Genomic DNA, 19,460 nt, shown 5'->3' on the forward strand with positions numbered 1-19,460 from the left:
GGGATTGGGGGTAGGAGGAGACGGGGACGACAGAGAATGAGATGGCTGGATGGCATCACCAACTCGATGGACATGAGTTTGAGTGAACTTCGGGAGTTGGTGATGGACAGGGAGGCCTGGCGTGCTGTGGTTCGTGGGGTCGCAAAGAGTCGGACACGACTGAGCGACTGAACTGAACTGAACTGAACTGAATACAAAGAATATTATTTTCCATAAAAGGGAATGAAATTTCCTTTTTAAAATTTTTATCGGAACATAGTTGATTTACAATGTTATGTTAGTTTCTGCTGCACAGCAAAGTGAATCAATTACACATGTACATATATCCCCTCTTTTTTAGATTTGATTCCCATATGGGTTATTACGGATACTGAGTGGAGTTCCCTGTGCTACACAGTAGGTCTTCATCAGTTATCTGCTTGATATATAGTGGTGTGTATATGTAAATCCCAGCCTCCCAGTTAATCCCTCCCTCTTTTCCCCTTTTGGTAATCACATGTTTGTTTCCTACACATGAAATTCTGATCTATGCTACTGCACAGGTGAACCTTGAAAACAGGATGACAGCTGGCAGAAACCCATCGCAAAAGACCACGTCTCACATGATTCCATTCGCATGACATGTCCAGAATAGGCAAATCCATGGAGACAGTAACTTAGTGGTTGCAGGGGCTGGGGGGCCAGGGGGTGGCCTGCCACATACCAGGCCCACCTCACCAGGCAGGTCTTACGAAACCAGCAAGGCAGAGGCTCTGAAAAAATGAGAAAAGATGATGAATGAGTATTCCAAAAGAGCCACGGAAGTCACCATGGGAAAAAGCAGAGCTCTGAGCCCTGCCCGCACTTACTTATCGCTGAATATCCTTCTGTTTTGGATGACGTATGTGATGGGTTCCCAACCCTTCTTGATGTTTGTTTCCCAGGTGTCTGCTTGGCTAGAACCGTGGGGGTAGAGGCTGCGACCATGCGCTCAGTCCAGGCGCTGGGCTGCGTCTCCAGGTCACAAGGGGAGGGGAGGCTCTGGGCTTAACCAAGATGCGGAGGGGACCTCGACCTCTCCAAGGCCTTCACCCACACTCGTCTGGCCCTGGGCCTCCATCACTATAGTCTGTGGTGGACGTGCGGGCATCACGTGTAACCCATGGGGTGGGGGGCTACGATGAAAGGGGCATTCATGGAATTCAAGATTTGAGGAGTGCTCTCTGGTGAATACGGATTTTACTTTTTACTCTATACATATTTCTGTTTGAATGTGATGTTGCAGAGGTGTATTGCTTCTGTAATTATAAAAAACAAAAAGAGTAGAAAGAAATACCACCTCAGGGTAAAACACTGGAAGGTTACAGAGTTCTGAAAAGTGCAAAAGAAAAGCCCCTCCAGTTCCAGATCATATCTGTGCTTGTTGCTCCAGATTTCTCAGCAGCAAGGCAGTGACATAGCCATGACTAACAGCTTGTGTGTTCAGTCGTGTCCGACTCTTTGTGATCTCATGGACTGCAGAACACCAGGCTTCCCTGCCCTTCACCATCTCCCGGAGTTTGCTCTAACATTCAACCATTTCATCCCCAGTCATCCCCTTCTCCTCATGCCCTCAGTCCTTCCCAGCATTGGAGTCTTTCCCAGTGGGTCGGCTCTTCACATCAGGTGGCCATAGTATTGGGGCTTCAGCTTTAGCATCAGTCCTTCCAGTGAATATTCAAGGTTGATTTCCTTTAGGATTGACTGGTTTCATCTTCTTGCTATTTAAGGAACTCTCAAGAGTCACCACAGTTCAAAAGCATCAGTTCTTTGGCATTCAGTCTTCTTCATGGTCCAACTCTCACATCCGTATATGACGAATGGAAAAACCATAGTTTCGACTAAATGGACATTTTGTTGGCAAAGAGATGTCTTTGCTTTTTAATATGTTGTCTAGGTTTGTCACAGCTTTTCTTCCAGGGAGCAAGCATCTTTTCATGACTGCAGTCACCATCTGCAGTGATACTGGAGTGGGTTGCCATTTCCTATTCCAGAGGATATTCCTGGTCCAGGGATTGAAGGCACGTCTCTTGCTTGGCAGGTGAATTCTTTACCACTGAGCCGCCTGGGAACACCCTTAATTGATGCCTCGTTCACTATTTTCAAATGTGCTTGTCCGCTCACCTTCATAGCTCGCGGCCCACCCGTCCTTACTGCATTCAGTGAACTCTGCTAACGTGCATTAGCACCTACTGTGTGCAGACTTGGTTCTAGGCCCTGCGGAGACAGCCTGGGACAAAGCACAAAGATCCCGGTGCTCCTTGGGCTTTCAGTTTCCCGGGAGAGAGGAACAAAAAACAGGAAAACCATTAACTAAGATCATTACAGAATCAGCGGGAGCTGGGGAGGAAATTATCAGGTGGTCACAGGGCCTTTGCGCAAGCTGTTCGTACTCCCTGGAGTGCCGTTCCTGCAGAGCCCATCCTTGGCCAGCTCCTGACACCCTCCCTCACCCTGCACTCTGCTCACCTGCCTCCTTGGGAGCACTTATCAGGGTTTGTACTTCTCAGTACACGTTGTTTGCTCACTTAATATCTGTCTCCCATCCTGTACAATAAGCTGGGAGGGGCAGGAGCAGGCCAGAGCCTTCAATGGTGGTACACAGCCCCAGCACCCAGTGCCAGGCACATGGAAGGGGCTTATAATACTTGCTGGACATATGAATTCTAAATAATTTAAGTGACCTTCCAAGTCAAGGAGAGGCCATCTGAGGCAGAGGCCATCTTTAGGAAAGGATGGATGGGGGCATGGGTACCCTGGCTGTGGGCTACAGATCCAGCCAGGATCTGACCTGGGAAAGGCCAGCAGGGGTCCAGGTCCTAGGAGAGGAGGGGCCACCTGTTCTGGGTGCAGGGAAAGGGGGATGAGCAGAAGCAGGACCCCTCCCTCCTGACCCGAGTCTTTGGGGAAGGAGCAGGGATTGCCCGTGGGAGTGTGGTATGTGGCTGCCTCCCGCGGGCTCCTCCTGGGACTGCCTTGGTCTCCTCCCAGGGCTGCACAATTCAGTTTTGACCATATTTGCCTCAGAGCCAAATGGCCACCCTGTGGGGCTGGGGTATAAATATCAGTTTATTTACTCTGTGTCCCAGTCGAGCATGCTTCTGAGGAACGCAAGGCTTCCCTGCTGGCTAGCCTGAGAGTTTGGAAACGGCGCCCCCGGGGCAGAAGTCATCTGGAGGTTCTGAGTCACATTCACTGGGCCGGCTCGGAGCTCCTCTGCCCAGGCCACCCTGCACGGTGCCTGGTGCACTTTCCTCCAGAAAGTGAAACACAGCAAATTCTCTGTGCACTCCGACCTCCTGCCGCCCCGTTGTGCAGGGGCTTCGCTGTGGTCATTTGCCCCCTTCCATGCCCAGATTTCCCCTTGGGGAACCAGCCCTTCCCCACATTTGTCTTTCAGTCTCCATGGCTCCAGATCCCAGCCCTGACCCTCTTAGGGTGGGTATGTGACCCAGACCTGGCCAAAAAGAACACTGCATGCCAATAGCCTTAGAGACTAACTCAGGAGTGGGCACATGGTCTGCTCATGACTAATGAGAGGTGGTAAGAATTACAATGGGAAAGCTGGGGGAAGCAGGCCTCCTTTCCTGTGGATTTAACCTGGGGGTGGGAGTTTTGGAGCTGCCAAGGTGAGCCATGTAGCATGAACCAGCATAGGAGGAAGCAGAGACATTGAATCTTGAGGACGGTATTTAAACTGCTGGATCCAGTCATTCCTGAAGTCAGGGTGAGAAAGTCTGTCAATTCTCTTTTTTTTATTAAACCAGGGGGTTAGTTTTCTATCAAGTTGTCACAAACTTAGTGGCTCAAAACAACACTTAACAGATAATTATATCCTACTTTTTGTGGTTCAGAGCTCCAGATACAGCATGATCCAGACAGGTCCTCAGCTTAGGATGATGAAGTCAAGGTGTCTGCAGAGCTGATCCTTATGGGAGGGGCTGGGAAGAATCCTCTTCCAGCCTCATTCAGATAGCTGGCTAAACTCAATTCCTGTGTCTATGGGACTGTGGTCCTCATTTCCTGCCGGCAGACAACGGGGGTGGGTTTTTTGTTGGAGGCTGCCCACATTGCTTCTCTTGTTTCCCATGTGGCTCCTTTTGGCAACAATGCAACCATGGATCAAGTCCCTTTGGTTCAAATCTCTTCAACTTCCTCTTCTGCTGCCCCTCTCTGCCTCCTGCTGGAGAAAGCTCTCTGCTTTTAATGACTCATGTGTTAGACTGAACCCACCTGGATAATCTAGGATACTCTCCCTCTTTTAAGGTCCATAACCTTAATCACATCTGCAAAGTCCCTTTTGCCATGTAACCAAATATATTCAAACTTCATATAGTCACAGGCTCCCAGGATCAGGACACACTGTCTACGAGGGAGGAGCATTATTCTGCCCACCCGAGAAGTCTGACTTGGGTTTTCTGGCATTTGCAAAGGAAAGGATCTTGATTGATTTATCCACCTTCTGGGGAATGATTAGTTGGACATGATTGACTCATGCAGCTGAATTTCTGGCTTCAGGAATGGCTGGATCCAGCAGTTCAAGTACTGTTATAGGGATCCAACTTTCTCTATTTCTCAGCCTATGTTGGTTTCATGCTCAGAATCCATGGCCCTTGGCTCCTACCCTCTGGGTTACTGCAAAGGAAAGAAAACATGTCTCCTTCCTGCTGGTCCCTAACCTTAGCCAAGGCTATTACAAAGTCAACCTTGTTTATCTTGAAGGGCAGTCTAATTGCTCTAAAATTCCCCACCTTGGATAGATTCAGGCTCCCTCTTTGATGAGCCTCAGAACCACTGAATGTTTTCCCCAAGTGACAGGACGTTGTCCCCCAAAGAGTCTCCTTTTGATCCTTCTACAAATGCCCAACTTTCTCTCTGCAAGTAAAACCAGGTGGGTGTGGCTACTGCCCAGACAGGAGCATACGCAAAAAAAAAAAAAAAATCACTGGGTTACAATTTTATGAAGGAAGCAAGGTGAGGTACTGGAGAAGAACCAGGAGGGCCCAGGTGAGACGGGGGTGGAGCAAAAGCCACTGGAGAAAAGTCATGAAAGGAGGCAAGGGACTCACAGCCTGTGAGAACAACCTGAGGTTGGATGCACCCGGCCAGGGTGAAGAACTGCGGGAGGTCAGGGGGGTGAGAGTGTGATCCGGGAGGCGGTTGAGGTTGGCAGAGTGGATAGGAAAATGGAGGCAGATGAATGCATTAACCTACACCTACTTCCTGCAAAACAGAAACTGGCATGGCTTTGGACTAGCAAGTTCCTGGAGGGTTGGGAGCATGAGGCCTGACTGGGAGCACCCCCTGGCATCTCCCTCCCCTCCCCGGGGCACCCCTCCCCCAGCACAAACACACTTGCAGTAACCGAGCCTGAGACCATCCCCGGCACGACTTCCGCCCCTGCTTCCGCCTGGCCTCTCAGAATAGCATTTGGCACCTCATTGAGGTTTCCACCTGCCACCTCTAGCCCTGCAGGCTGTCTTCACCCTCCCTTTCTCTCCGGAGAGGAGGGGAAGCCTTATTGTTCCTTGGGTTGTTGGCTTTGTGAGAAAGGGGAACAGACAGGTCCCTAAGGGGTGTGCCCATCACCCCACCCCCTCTGCCCCCAGCTAGTAGTTTCTCCCGCCTCCAGCTGTCAACACTCACCTTACTGCTCCTAACAGCAGTGGCATTTCTATGCAGGATAATTGCCCATCTTCAATAAAGAAGGCAGAATGCTAAAGGATTGATGCTTTTGAATTGTGGGGCTGGGGAAGACTCCTGAGAGTCCCTTGGACAGCAAGGAGATCAAACCAATCAAACCTAAAGGAAATCAACCCAGAATATTCACTGGAAGAACTGATGCTGAAGCCGAAGCTCCAACACTTTGGCTACCTGATACGAAGATCCAACTCATTGGAAAAGACTCTGATGCTGGGAAAGATTGAAGGCAGGAGAAGGGGATGACAGAGAATGATATGGCTGGGTGGCATCACCAATTCAATGGACATGAACTTGGGCAAACTCTGAGAGATGATGAGAGACAGGGAGGCCTCTGTCACTGGGATGCTGCAGTCCAGGGGGTCGCAAAGTGTCGTACACAACTTGGCAGCTGGACAACAACAACAGTTTTTCACTAATGTACTGACTGGGCATTAGGAGAGTGCTGTGGGATGGAAAAGTCCCTCCCAGCCGGTCTCCCACCTGGTTCTCTTCCCTCCAGGCGTCCAGGGCCTTCAGCTTCAGAACACTACATCCTGAGCTTCCATCTGTTCCCTCCAAATCAGCACACGCCACTCGCTCTGTCAGGCTCCTTTCCCTCCGAAATATCTTGAAGATTCCCCACTGATCTTGTTGCAGGAAGGGCGACCCCTTCCAGGGCCTGAAACTGGGCTCTTGTCTAGCACTTGGAAATGAATTGTCCGAGGAGACACATGTGCTGACAAAGCAAGAGATTTTATTGGGAAAGGGCGCCTGGGCAGAGAGCAGTAGGGTAAGGGAACCCAGATGAACTGCTCTACTGCGTGGCTCGCAGTCTCGGGCTTTATGGTGATGGGATTAGTTTCCGGGTGGTCTTTGGCCAATCATTCTAATTCAGAGTCTTCCCTGGTGGCGCATGCATTGCTCAGCCAAGATGGATGCTAGTGAGAGGGATTCTGGGAAGTGGACGGACACCCAGTGTCTCCTTTTGACCTTTCCCGGACCTTTCCTGAACTCTTCCGGTTGGTGGTGGCTTATTAGTTCCATATTCCTTATCAGGATCTCCTGTCATAAAACAACTCATGCAAATGGTTGCTATGGTGCCTGGCCAGGGTGGGCAGTTTCAATCAGTGTGCTTCCCCTAACAATCTCACATGGAGCTTGTTCTCACCTGATTGTTGGCTGCGGAATATTCCAAGCAGTGGGGGTGGGTGTGCTCTATTGCTCCATTCCCCTGGAATGGAGACAGATGTCATGTCCAGCCTTCTGCTAATTCAGGCAAAGGCAGAAGAATCGCCTTGAACAGAGTTGCTGCCACACCTGCTCTTGTCCAATCCGTGCGCAACGGCTGTGCACCAGGATTTCACCTGCAGATTCTTTCTCAGCACTCGCACAGCCCCGCCCAGAGGTCACATAAGAGGAGGTAACTATTTGGGGCCATGATTTTAAAGTTTGCTTCCCAAATTCAGTGGCCCAGTTGGAACCTGGCCCCTAAAACTGTGTCACTGTTATTTCTAGGCATCTCCAGAGGACTCCATGTGCCCCAAACTGAGCTTGGAGATCATCTCAGGGTCTTCTCATTCTTCTTTTCCTGCTTTGTTCTTGCCATGCCTGCTGCCCACCGCCCCCCATCCACATCCCAGGAAAAGGCTGCCTGGTGCCCCTGTCCCCAGAGACTGTTGCCAGGCCCGGCACCCTGCCTGAAGAGCTCTGGCCTGTGAGCTGACCTAGTGCCCTGAGGTGGGAGCTCTGTTACAATTCCACCAGCACCAACCCCTTCTCCCAAAGAAATAAATACATTCTTTCTCCATTTACTTATTGAACAGTTACCAAATACAAGATCCTAGTGGGGAAGACAGAAAATTCGTAAGTCATCACTGGCATAAATTATTGAATTTCAGTCTGATAAACACTACTGGGAAATGCCAAGCCCTCTTAGGCATTCCTCTGCCTCAGGGCCTTTGCACATGCTCTTCCCTTTACCTGGACCACTCGTCTTCCAGGTATCAACACACTCACCTTTTACCTTGCTGCATTCAAAATCACAGCCCCCACCCCGACCATGCTTCCTCTACCTTTCCTGTCCATTTTTCTTTGTAGAACTTATTACACTTCAAACCTACAATCACCTTATGTACCTCTTAACTTATTCATCTGTCTGTTGCTTATACCCCTGGTGGACTGTCAGTGCATAAAGGCAGGCATTCTTATCTGCCTCTTTCACTGCTCTATCCCTGTGCCTATAAGAGTACCTGATACATTAAATGTTTAATCGTATGTGCTAAGTTGCTTCAGTTGTGTCCAACTCTTTGCGACCCTATGGACTGTAGCCCGCCAGGCTCCTCTGTCCATGGGATTCTCCAGGCAAGAATACTTGGAGTGGGTTGCCATGCCCTCCTCCAGGGGATCTTCCCAACTCAGGGATCGAACCCCCATCTCTTATGTCTCCTGCATTGGCAGGCGGGTTCTTTACAACTAGCACTGCCTGGAAAGCCCTAAATGTTTAATGTTTCTCATTAAATGTTGTTGAATGAACGAATGAATGACCTAAAGGGGGACATGACCCACTTACTTCTTCAGGGACCAGGAAGAATGGTGTCAGGGAACATTTTTCTGCCACTGGGACATACCCAGTTTTCACAGGGCCTGAAGTTTATACAATTTGGGAGTACCAATTTTAAGAAAAAGAATATATGGTTACATGTACTGAGTAAGGACAAGAGAACTAAAAAAAATTGGCATAGCCAAAGGGAAAGGCATTCCATGCAGAAGGAATGGTTGTTAAAAAGCCCAGGTTGGCCAAGAGCCAGGGAAGAAGGTGAGAAGGTCTGTGTGGCCGCAGCTTTGCAGGGGACCCTGGAGGGGGCTGGAGTTCCTGTGGGGGCGGCTAGCTAGGAAGTGACAGGGTGTAACATGCGAGGCCCTGATTTCTACAGGATCTGGGATAAAACCCAGAGAGGATCTCTGGGTTCCACAGAGCCCTGCCAGCAAGGCTTTTCTGCTTACTCCGCTGGCCAAGCCAGAGCTCTAACCCCCACCCCACCCCCGCCCCTCAACTCTGCCCTCGTAAGCCTCCAGGAATGCATCTTCTGGTGTTGAGGAGTCCCAACTCACCCCTAACCCACCCAGAGAGGTCCCTTGAGGCTGTCTGGGGCAGGCCACTCCCCCACCCCCCAACTTCCCCCCAGGCTCCTCTGCTCCAAATAAAGGCTCAGGGGCCCTGGCCCAGAGCCACGGCCAACTATTTGCATCACAAATGAGGCTGGGTCAGGCTGTTGGCCCTGGCCAGCCTGCCTGGTGCTGCCCTCGGTGACTTAAGGACACAAGCCACCATCCAGCTGCTGCACACGCTGCCCCTTCTCCACCCTCCCACCCACCCGGCTGCCTGGACTGCATCCCTGGGGAAGGATGCCCAGTCCCCCATCCCCAGCAGGCCTGGGATCCTGACCCACCAGCCCGACCTACCAGCTCAGAAGGACAACGATTAGGACTGGTAAACTCAATTTGGATCCAGGAGGGCTCTCTGAATGTCAGGGGTGGGGGACTAAGCATATGACATTCTACCCTGTAGCTCTCACAGCAACCTACTCTACAGAGGAGGAAACTGAGGCTCGGAGACTGTAAGTTAGTAGGTTAGTTACCTGCCCAAGGCCACTTAGCTGAGAGCCAGCAGAGCTGGGACTTGAGCCCATTCATTGTGCTTCAGAAACTGTGCTGTGAACATTGGCCACCCCTTGAGGGTCGTCTGTGTTTGTCCACCACGCAGCGAGAGCCCATAGGTGAATAAGTTACCATCTGAGCTTCACCCTTTCTCCCCTGCATGGGAGTGGGTGGGCTAGAGTCTTAAGTCTGTGAGGTTGGGGCACTGCCCATGCCCGTTTATGGTTCTGGTATACAGCAGGTGCTTACTCAGTGTTTTGGGAGTAAATAATGAAATAAAGCAACACACAGACTCTCTTTGAGCCTGGGTTGTGCCCTTCTGCTGCAGATTCCTTCCATGGCAGGAGTGGGTTGTGTCCAGCTCAGGTTCCCCAGGAAGGAGCACGTGACCTGGCCCCCAGTGGGGGGTCCTGGCAAGTTTTCAGAGGTTCAGCTGTGACTTATTCTCCACAGGCCTCACCCTGGGCTGGCTGGGGCTCCCAGGCAGGGGGCCCAGAGCTGGGGGCCTGATCTGGGGAGGGATTCTAAGCAAGCCTGGGCACAGGGAGGCCCCTGACTGTCTTCCCTGCCTCTCCTTGGCTCAGTCTGGAGTTCTCTCCTGCCCCAGGGCCTTTGCTTGTGCTGCCCTCTGCCTGGCCATCTCCCTGCAGCTCCTCCAGGGCTGCTGTGTCGTCACTTCCTCAGAGAGGTCCCTGTCTAGCTGGAGCCCTCACATGTCCCTCACCCTGTCTGTCTCCAGAGCTCTGCAGATGCCTCATCATTCCTTTTTGTTTTCTTGGGTTTTGCCTATGTCTCCTTTAGAACTCCAGGAGATGGTGAAGGACAAGGAAGCCTGGTGTGCTGCAGTCCATGGGGTCGCAAATAGTCAGATACGACTGAGCGACTGAACACCAATGACGTTTGGAATGAAAGAGAGAGAAAGCTGCACACAGTACATAGAGCAAAATAGAATGAAAAAGGATAAAATAGAGGGAGTCAGATGGAGAGAGAGAGATCAGAGATAGAAGCAAATCTGAGAGACAAAGCAACTCAGAGGCAGAGCCGCAAACAGAAACTGAAAGAAAACAGGACCAGGGTCCTGCAGAGAAACGGAGACGGAGCAAGAGGGAGGGGACAAGAGAAAGTGCCACGCACGGTGGACAAAAAGGAAGTGGGGGCCCAGGGCCTCCTTTCAGGGTGATGGGAAGATTCTGGAATTAGATCCTTTTGATGGTTGCACAACTGTGTATATGAAAAGCTGCAGGACCATACGCTTTACAAGGTTGCATTTTCTGAAACATGGAATTATATCTCATTTGAAAACGTGAGATGACATGAGAGAAGCCCACATTGAAGACATCTGACTGATGCTCTGCGAGTATGGCAAGATCAGGAAGGACAAGGAAAGCGTGAGGACCATCCCCGAGGCTGCAGGAGAAGGAGACGAGATGAGCAAATTCCATGTGGGGTCTGGAACAGAGAAAGGACACTGGGGGAACATCTGAATAAAGTCTGTAGTTAGTTAATGGTATTGTGTCAAAGTGAATTTCTCAGTTTGGATCTTTGTACTGTTATGAAAGAGAGTAATAGAGGAAGCCGGGGGAAGGGGATATGGGAACTGTCTTTGCACCTTTTCTCTGTCTAAAATTATTTCAAAATTAAAACGCTAGAACAGGTAAAGCAAGGAGACAGAAATGACCAGAGAGCAGCCCTGGGACAGAGGAGCTGCCTGTGTTCCTGGCCTCGTGGGGACCATCGGCCAAAGCCCCTTTGGGAGAAAGCCCTAGGCTGGGTGAGCCCGGTGTCTAGTCCTCTGCCCATGACTGACAAAGAGGCTGCTGATGCCCTGGGGGAGGGCTCTAGTTCCAGCAGAGTGAGGTACTTCCATGCCCGAGGTTGCAGACCCCAAGTCCTGCCAGGAGAGGAGGCTGACAATTCAGGGCGACGTCTCCTGTCATTCATCTAAGTGTCTCAGCAGTGGCTGGGGCAGCCCCCTGGGGCTCCCTTGCACCCGTGACCATGCCTGTTGATGACTCTGTCCCACATTCTCACCTTGGTGTGCCCCCCATCACCCCAAAAGGCAGCCCTCAGTGCCTGCCAGCTGACCCCCCTCTCCCCGTCTAGGCTCTGAGCATCCTTCAGCAAGAGGGGAAAAATACCCAAGATTCAGCTTTCCTGTGAAAATAGCCAAGTGGCAGCCCCATGCTGAGTCTGGGGTCACTTCATGTGAGTCCCTGCAAAGGATGGACATGCAGGCCTACTTTCTGCTTCTGTGCTGGTCTCGGGGCTCTTGGAGGGACATCCCCCCACCTCCAACCTGAGACCCCAGCCTTGGGCCAGGCATGTAGCAGGTTCTCAATTAACACTCATGTGTCTCCCAGGCACCTTGCTCTCAGGAGCCTTAGTCAAAGGCTAGTTCTTTCCTCACCGAATGCTTTCAAGGTTTTTAAAGCAGTGAAGCCTGCTTTTTAAAAATGAAAATATACAGAGAACAAGCTCCTACTACGACTCCCCAGGATTAAACAGGACACCCAATGAGATGTGAAGATTTTGTCACATTTGTCATGAATCCTTTTTTTTTTTTGAAGAAATAAAATGTTATAGATTACAGCTCAGTTCTGCTGTGACTCCCATGTTCCACCCACAGCCAACCTCAGTGGGAGTAGGGGCTGCAACCTCCTGCATAGGCTTTTACTTACATATTTATGCATGCGTGCTAAGTCGCTTCAGTCGTGTCCGGCTCCACAGAGGAGCCACAGTCCATGGGGATTCTCCAGGCAAGAGTGGACTGCTGTGCCCTCCTCCAGGGGATCTTCCCGACCCAAGGCTTGAACCCACATCTCTTCTGTCTCCTGCACTGGCCAGTGGGTTCTTCACTGCTTGTGCCACCTGGGAAGCCCCCATATTTATGGTGACGGTTAATTTGCAGTATTGCTTTGTGGGCGCCATTTATATAGCTTGTATGTGAAGGGTCTCATACGCATGCAGCACTCTGATTTTATGTGTTCCCGTTAAGGTCCCCTGATGACAGTCTTGGAGAGGGGTCCATGCTGGTCAGGCGCCTTTCCCCGCCCTCACCTCACTCCCATCCCCACAGCTGCCCCAGTTCACAGGCCTGTGGCCCAGGGAGCCATATAGGGCTCAGAGAGGCCCCACACCAGGCTTAAAGCTCTGCTTTCTCTGTCTTGGAGTTCTTAGCAACTTTTGAACGAGGGGCCCACATTTTCATTTTGACTGGGCCCTACTGATCGTGTCGCCGTTCTGACGACATGGAGCACCTACTGAGCCCACATCCCATGACAGGCTCTGGCCCAGGCCTGCCAGCAGCATGGATCAGCTCCATGAATCCTCCAAAGACTGTGAGAGACATGGCTCCCATTGACCCATTCTGCAGATGAGGGCACTGAGGCTCAGTGAGTTCCTGACTCAGGAGCCCGTGCCCTGAAACGAGAGACCCGCTTCAAAAATCAAATCTGTCCCAGCCCCTTTTCTTTTAAAACCAAGGTCTGGAGAGTTGAAGGCTTCTGCAACAGACCTGGCCCGAGTGCCTCAGAGCAGCGTTCTGGCCTTCCCCGTCAGAACCGCCTGGCTTGTTGGTGCTGCCTGGGCCCCCAAGGCTGAATTCATTTCACCACACTTCCTTTCCCCATGGGGACTGTCTCAACTTGGGGTGAACCAACCCCAGGGTTAATCAGAGTGCCACTTCCTCTTCCCGGAGAAGACCTCTCACAACCTGCCTGCTATAATTAGCCCCCAGCCTACCCTCCCTGGCTGGGTGTGACTGTGCCTGCGGCTGCTTCCCTTCTGGTCCTGCAGAGGGGTTTCCACACTGCTTCTCAAGAACCCCAGGAGCCTGCAGGGCAGGGGTTGTGTACGGGGGAGACTCAGGCTCCGAGGCCCAGGATGGGGCTTCCTCTGGCTTCTGGACGGGCTCTCCCCCTCTCCCCCCCGACCCCCTGCAGCACCCCCACCCCGGGGGCTATCAGGCAATGTCTGGAGGTGTCTTTGGTTGTCATCGCTAGGGAGGGGGTGCTCCTGGAATCTCAGAAGAAGAGGCCAAGGGAGCTGCCACACAGCCCTCAGTGCCCAGGCTGGTCTCACAACAGAGAATGTCCACGGGGCTGAGTCTGGAGGACGACATAGTAGTGAGTGGCCGGGGGGACAGCGGAGGAGAAGAGGTGGCCAGGATCAGAGGGGTGTCCTGCAGAGTGGACAGGACAGGGTGATGTCTGATGGTGACAAGGGCCTTGTTGAGGAGGAGCTTGATGGGGGCCCACTGAGCAGAGACTTGAGTGATGGGGGAGATCTGGGGGGATCTTTAGGGAGAGGAAGACAGGTGCAAAGGCAGGTGGGAAAGGATTTTGAATGTGGGTGAGGAAGTGAGATGAAGCCTGGGAGGAAGTCAAGGGTCACTTCCTGCAGAGTCTCACGGGCTGAGAAACAGGAGTTTCACTTTTTGTTGTTTAGTTGCTAAGTCGTGTCCAGCTCTTTTTGTGACCCCACTGACTGTAGCCTCCCAGGCTCTCTGCCCATAAAATTTCCCAGGCAAGAATACTGGAGTGGGTTGCCATTTTTTTCTCCAGGGGATCTTCCTGACCCAGGGATTGAGCCTGTCTCCTGCTTGGCAGGTAGATTCTTTACCACTGAGCCACCCGGGAAACCCAGGAGTTTCACTGCCGCTGCTGCTGCTAAGTCGCTTCAGTCGTTTCCGACTCTGTGTGACCCCAAGGATGGCAGCCCACCAGGCTCCCCCATCTCTGGAATTCTCCCGGAAAGAACACTGGAGTGGGTTGCCATTTCCTTCTCCAATGCATGAAAGTGAAAAGTGAAAGTGAAGCCACTCAGTAGTGTCCGACTCTAAGCGATCCCATGGACTGCAGCCTACCAGGCTCCTCCCATGGGATTTTCCAGGCAAGAGTACTGGAGTGGATTGCCATTGCCTTCTCCCAGGAGTTTCACTGGCAGCCTCTAAAAGCAAAAGTGCTGGGAGGACTGGATGGGGAGTTCTGAAATGGAGTTTCAGCTTGAACTGGGTGTCACCTGGCCAAGTGATTTTGGAAAAATTACTCTTTGGGGCTCCAGTTCCCTCTCTGTCACCCTAAGGGCAGTGCTACGATCCAGTTTTCCCAGGGGCCTCCTGTGCAGTGAGGGGCTGGGATCAGAACTCAGGTGGGGAGGTGACTTGCCATTCTGTTCTGAGTGTTTAAGAGTGACCCACGAGAGCTATAAACTCGAGTCCCAAGTGTGGGTGACCTCTAAGACCCAGGCAAAGGTCCAACCAGCTCAGGCATCATTGCAAAGTGGACAAGTGTCCACAGGACTGTTGGAGAGCCCTCTTCAACAGCGACCCCATGTGGTAGTAAGAGGCCATGGCAGCAGTGAAGTTTAGGGGGAACAGGCCCCACCCCTTACCTGTGGGTTGAAGATGACCTAGGGATCCTTGGACCATTCAAGGTGTGGGAGGACCCAAAAAGGAGATTCCGGGCATCTTCCTAACACAGCACCTGGGAGTTTGAGTGATTAAGGAACAAAGAGAGAAAATCATTGCAGTATCATAACTCGGATGAATTTATTCTGATGTCATTAATCTGGAAGGAAAGTTTCCCGATAATAAGGGGCTCTAGGAGAGGAATGGAGAGGAATGGGGCAGGAATGGAGCCTGTTAGGTTTCTGGCTTGTTGTTTGGAGAATGCAATCAGTTCCTCTGGCCCCTCCTTGCTTCCTCCCAGCCAGGGTGCCTGCAACCCCATCCCAGAGAAGCATTTCCTCAGCTGGGAAAACTCAGGTGAAGTTAAGGCAGGAGTGGGGGGTGGGTGGGGGCAGAGGCTCTCACCACGTTCCCATGCTTCAACCCTCTCCCATCTCCCTTCCTGCCCAGAAGGTGCTTTCTGTGTGGACCCATCAAAGGATGTCACAGAGGCCACTCAAGAAACATTGAAAAGGGGTAAACAAGTCATTTATCCCTGTGAAAGTGTAGACAGTTGTTACCTGGAAGAATGCACAGCCTTGTAGGCAAAGAAAGAAATGCAAACAAAAGCCCTGTTACATGCTGATTCAATTAGGAAACAATTACAAAATGATAAAGCCCAGTCCTGGCAGGGATGTGGGGAAAGTGACACATCAACTTTGCTATAAACAGATTCAGATTTTTAAGATCAGTCTGCCTTCCTGAAATAAGCACTGAGAAACTGCATATACCCTCTGACCCAGCATTTTGGCTTTTGGCAAAATGTGGCCTTATTTAAAAGCGGAAAATAGAAATAAACAAAAGCCAAAACCCCCAGACGCCCTGTGCTAGTTTCGGTGGTGTACTCAACTACTTGAAATGCTGGACATGTATTACCTCTTTAACCTTATAGCCGCTCTGCGAGGTGCGTGATTTCTGAGGCTTCTTTTCAGAGATGAGGACCTAGAGGGCCCTGGAGTCTGGCCCTCCCTCCATGGTCAATCAGATGTCGAGCAGCAGAGCTGAGGTTTGAACCCAAGCTGCCCCACCGGAAACTTGGGGGTTCCTACCCCACATTATTGCTCTGTAGCATGAAGGCACAATTGTCTGCCACAGAGACAGTGACCTGCTGCAGCTGCTGCTGGTGTGTGTGTGTGTGTGTGTGTACGTGCATGCTGTCACCAGGATGCTACCAGAAGACAAAGGAGCTTCTTTCTGCTTCCTCTTGATGGTAAATGTGTGCCTGCTACCCAGCAGGCATGCCCCAGCCTGTGGTTCTGGAATGTGGGTGAGCTGCAACCCCGGAGACCTGCCGTTGGTGGCTGGTTTTGGTGGGCTAGGCCCAGCCCACAGACCTGGCCAGTGCACACGCTCTGTGTTTGTCCGAGGAATCAAGCCAACACCTTTCATACTGCCTCGATGGGAGCTGAGCGGTTGAACCCACGCCCAGAACCCTTGTATTTCCCCCACAAGCGGAAATGCCGGTGGCCTCGTGGCGGGAAAGACAGTGACAGCTCTAGGCACCTGTGGCTTCAAGGAGGACATGACTGTTTGAAGTTGCTCTTGGCACAAGGCAGAGGTTGGATTCTCCGCCTCCCAGGAGGGGACACATCCCCATGGCCTGTCTGAGACTAGTGTGAGTGCCGACATGCTGTGAACTCTCAGGGAGCAGTGGCTCCTGTTCTTGGGGTCCCCCATCTCCATCTCTAGAGAGCAGGGTTGGCCCACATGATTTTGTTGAAAATGTGGGGCCCTAGGCTGCCATGGCTGAGGGATTCTTGGTGTGTGGTAGTCGTGGGGCACGGGGGCAAAGGCCATCCCTTTTCAATGATTTTTCTGTCCTTGGTTCAGCCTGGTGCTCGCATATCTTGATGGCCGGCCATTCCCTGCCGGTCCCTCTTCTGAGCTAAGAGAGACCAAGCCCCAGGCTGAAAGCTGTGGACAGGCAACATGATTTGCTTTCATCGTGCTCACTTTCAGAGTTATCCTCTATTAGTGGCAAATTTTCATGCTGGTTTTCCATTTATTTTTGATGATAGAGATTTTCCTTTTAAAATAAACTTACTTTTAAAAAAAGGTGCTGTTGTTTAGTGGCTCAGCCATATCTGACTCTCTCTGACTCCATGGACTGTAGTACACCAGGCTCTTCTGTCCACGGGATTTTCCAGGCAAGATTACTGGAGTGGGTTGCCATAAACTTAATTAAGTGGAAAAAAAAATAACAAAGCAAAACAGGTGAGTCATTCTAAGTAAAAATATGAAGCCAATGATAGATGAGGTGGAGATGGTCAGACAGAGGTGGCCCCTGAGCTAGGGGCCCTCATTGGTCCCCAGTGAGATCATCCTGGATTGTGTGGGTCTTGCCTGCCCCTCCCCTTGGGTCTAGGTGACCAGTTCTTGAGTCTCTGGGAACTTTGGCCTCCTTTTTATTTTGTATTGGAGTATAGCCAATTAACAGTGCTGGGATAGTCTCAGGTGGACAGGAAAGGGACTCAACCATACATATACGTGTATCCATTCTCCCCCAAACTCCCCTCCCATCCAGGCTGCCCCATAACATTGAGAAGAGTTCCCTGTGCTATACAACAGATTCTTGTTGTTTATCCATTTTAAATATAGCTGTGTATTCATGTCCGTCTCAAACTCCCTAAATATCCCTCCTGCCATTCTTCCCCGCTGGGAACCAAAAATTCATTCTCTAAGTCCTCCCTCCTCTCTTTTCTTACCTCCTTTCCCTCCTGCCAAGACAAGGTCAGGAAGCATCTTTAGGTCCAGTGCAGACACCTGCTGTTGCCACGTTGGTTTCAGGGTTTCCTTATGGGGAGGGTAACTGGGCTGCCCTGGCTGTGGGCTCTTGTTCTCCCAACTCTTCCTCTCCTACTTCATTAGGCCAATGCATCAGTTCTTAGCTGGCCTGCTCATTAGAGAGGTTTTCCAGGATGAAGTGCAGCTTAGGAGAGAAAGCGTCACATTTCATAATGACAAGAATGCACATTCGCTGAGTGGTTACTGCAGACTGGGTTTTGTGCTAAGAACTCCTCTGGCATTAACTCATTCACTCCTCCCCTCAATCCTGAGGTCACCTTTGATTCCCACACCCTCTTACTCCCCATCCCTTGTACCCTGTTGACTCTTTTTTTAAAGTAATTTTTATTGGAGTGTGGTTGCTTTATAATATGATGTTAGCTTCTGCACAGCAAAGTGAATCAGTATGTATATGAACATACATATTCATCTATCCCTACTTTTTTTGGATTTACTTCACGTTTAGGTCACCACAGAGTGCTAAGTAAAGTTCCCTGAGCTATACATTAGGTTCTCATTAGTTATCTATTTTATACATAGGATCAATAGGGCTTCCCTGGTGGCTCAGACAGTAAAGACTCTGCCTGCAATGCAGGAGACCCAGGTTCAATTCCTGGGCTGAGAAGATCCCCTGGAGAAGGGAATGGCAACCCACATCAGTATTCTTGCTGGAGAATTCCATGGACAGAGGAGCCTGGTGGGCTACAGTCCATGGGGTCGCAAAGAGTTGGACCTGACTGAGCAACACATCAATAGTGTATATACGTCGATCCCAGTCTCCCAGTTCACGCTCCCATTCCCCCTTGGTGTCCATATATTTGTTCTCTGTGTCTGTCTCTGTTTCTGCTTTGCAAGTAGGATCATTTATACCACTTTTCTAGATTCCACATAGATACCTTAATATACGATATTTGTTTTTCAAAAGCTGTTGACTCTTGAGAGTATCTCCAGAATGTGACTGTCTCCCCACCTCGGCCTCTTCCTATGCTGGGCCAAGCACCATCACGTTTTGTCTTGATTATTGCATCCTCCTGATTGTCCACAGGCAGGAAGACAGATCCTTAAAGAAGATTGTGTGATTCTGTCCTCACTCTGCCTGAACCACGCCGGCGGCTCCTCACCCCTGCACAACCAGAGCTCTGCCACCTCACCTGCAGCATTTCCTCTCCGGCCTCACTCAGCTGCAGCCACTCGGGCCTGAGCCTGCCTCAGGGCCTTTGCACTGGCTGCTCCTTTAGCCCCAGGATCTGCCCAATGTCTGCACCACTTGCTCCTTCCCTTCATTCAGGTTCTGCTCAAATGTCACTGCCCTGAACAGCCCACCATGCCCCCTCATCAAAGGGAAGCCCACCTTCACTCTATTCCCATCCCAGACATAGATGCGTTTACAGGTCCACAATTCTGTCCGTGTCCCCACACCCAGAATATAAATTGTTTTGTTCTCTGTTGTATCGTCAACATCTAGGATAGGGCCTGGCTCAGGGTAGATGCCTCATACAAATTTCCTGGTATAAATGACCAGCCCTAGGGGGTGGGGACCCTTGTTATCCCTACTTTGTAGGTGGAAAACGGGCCCAGAGAGATGCAACCACTTGCCCAGGGTCACAGGCTCAACAGGAAGGGGCTCCCCAGAGCCCTTGCACTCCACCCCTTTGGTGTGCTGCCTGCCTGCACCGGGTGAGGGTCTGAAACAGTCAGCTCAAATCCGTGCTTTACGGTTACTAGCTGTGTGGCCTGGGGTGGCTGTCTCACCCTCTCTGGGTTTTGTTCCTTGTCTGCACAGAGGAAGGGTGCTCTAAGCCTTCCAGGAGGTGATAATTGGCACAGCTCTTAACGCAGGGCCTGGCATCCAGCAGACCTCTGGCTATTGTCA

The 19,460-nt window shown here is 51.2% G+C and overlaps 1 long non-coding RNA gene across 1 annotated transcript; it reads right to left on the reverse strand.

The window, feature by feature from the left end:
• Positions 1-335: 335 nt before the first annotated feature.
• On the reverse strand, positions 336-18,158 carry LOC129561655 (uncharacterized). Its single transcript, XR_008687050.2, has 5 exons — positions 17,509-18,158; positions 16,848-16,979; positions 14,749-14,840; positions 12,036-12,225; positions 336-752 (listed from the first exon to the last, which is right to left on the reverse strand). It is a non-coding gene; the product is annotated as an uncharacterized LOC129561655 (long non-coding RNA).
• Positions 18,159-19,460: the final 1,302 nt, after the last annotated feature.

Source organism: Moschus berezovskii, chromosome 15 (genome assembly GCF_049115385.1).
Source record: "Moschus berezovskii isolate FMDL1 chromosome 15, NW_MosBer_1.0, whole genome shotgun sequence".
Lineage (NCBI taxonomy): Eukaryota > Metazoa > Chordata > Mammalia > Artiodactyla > Moschidae > Moschus > Moschus berezovskii.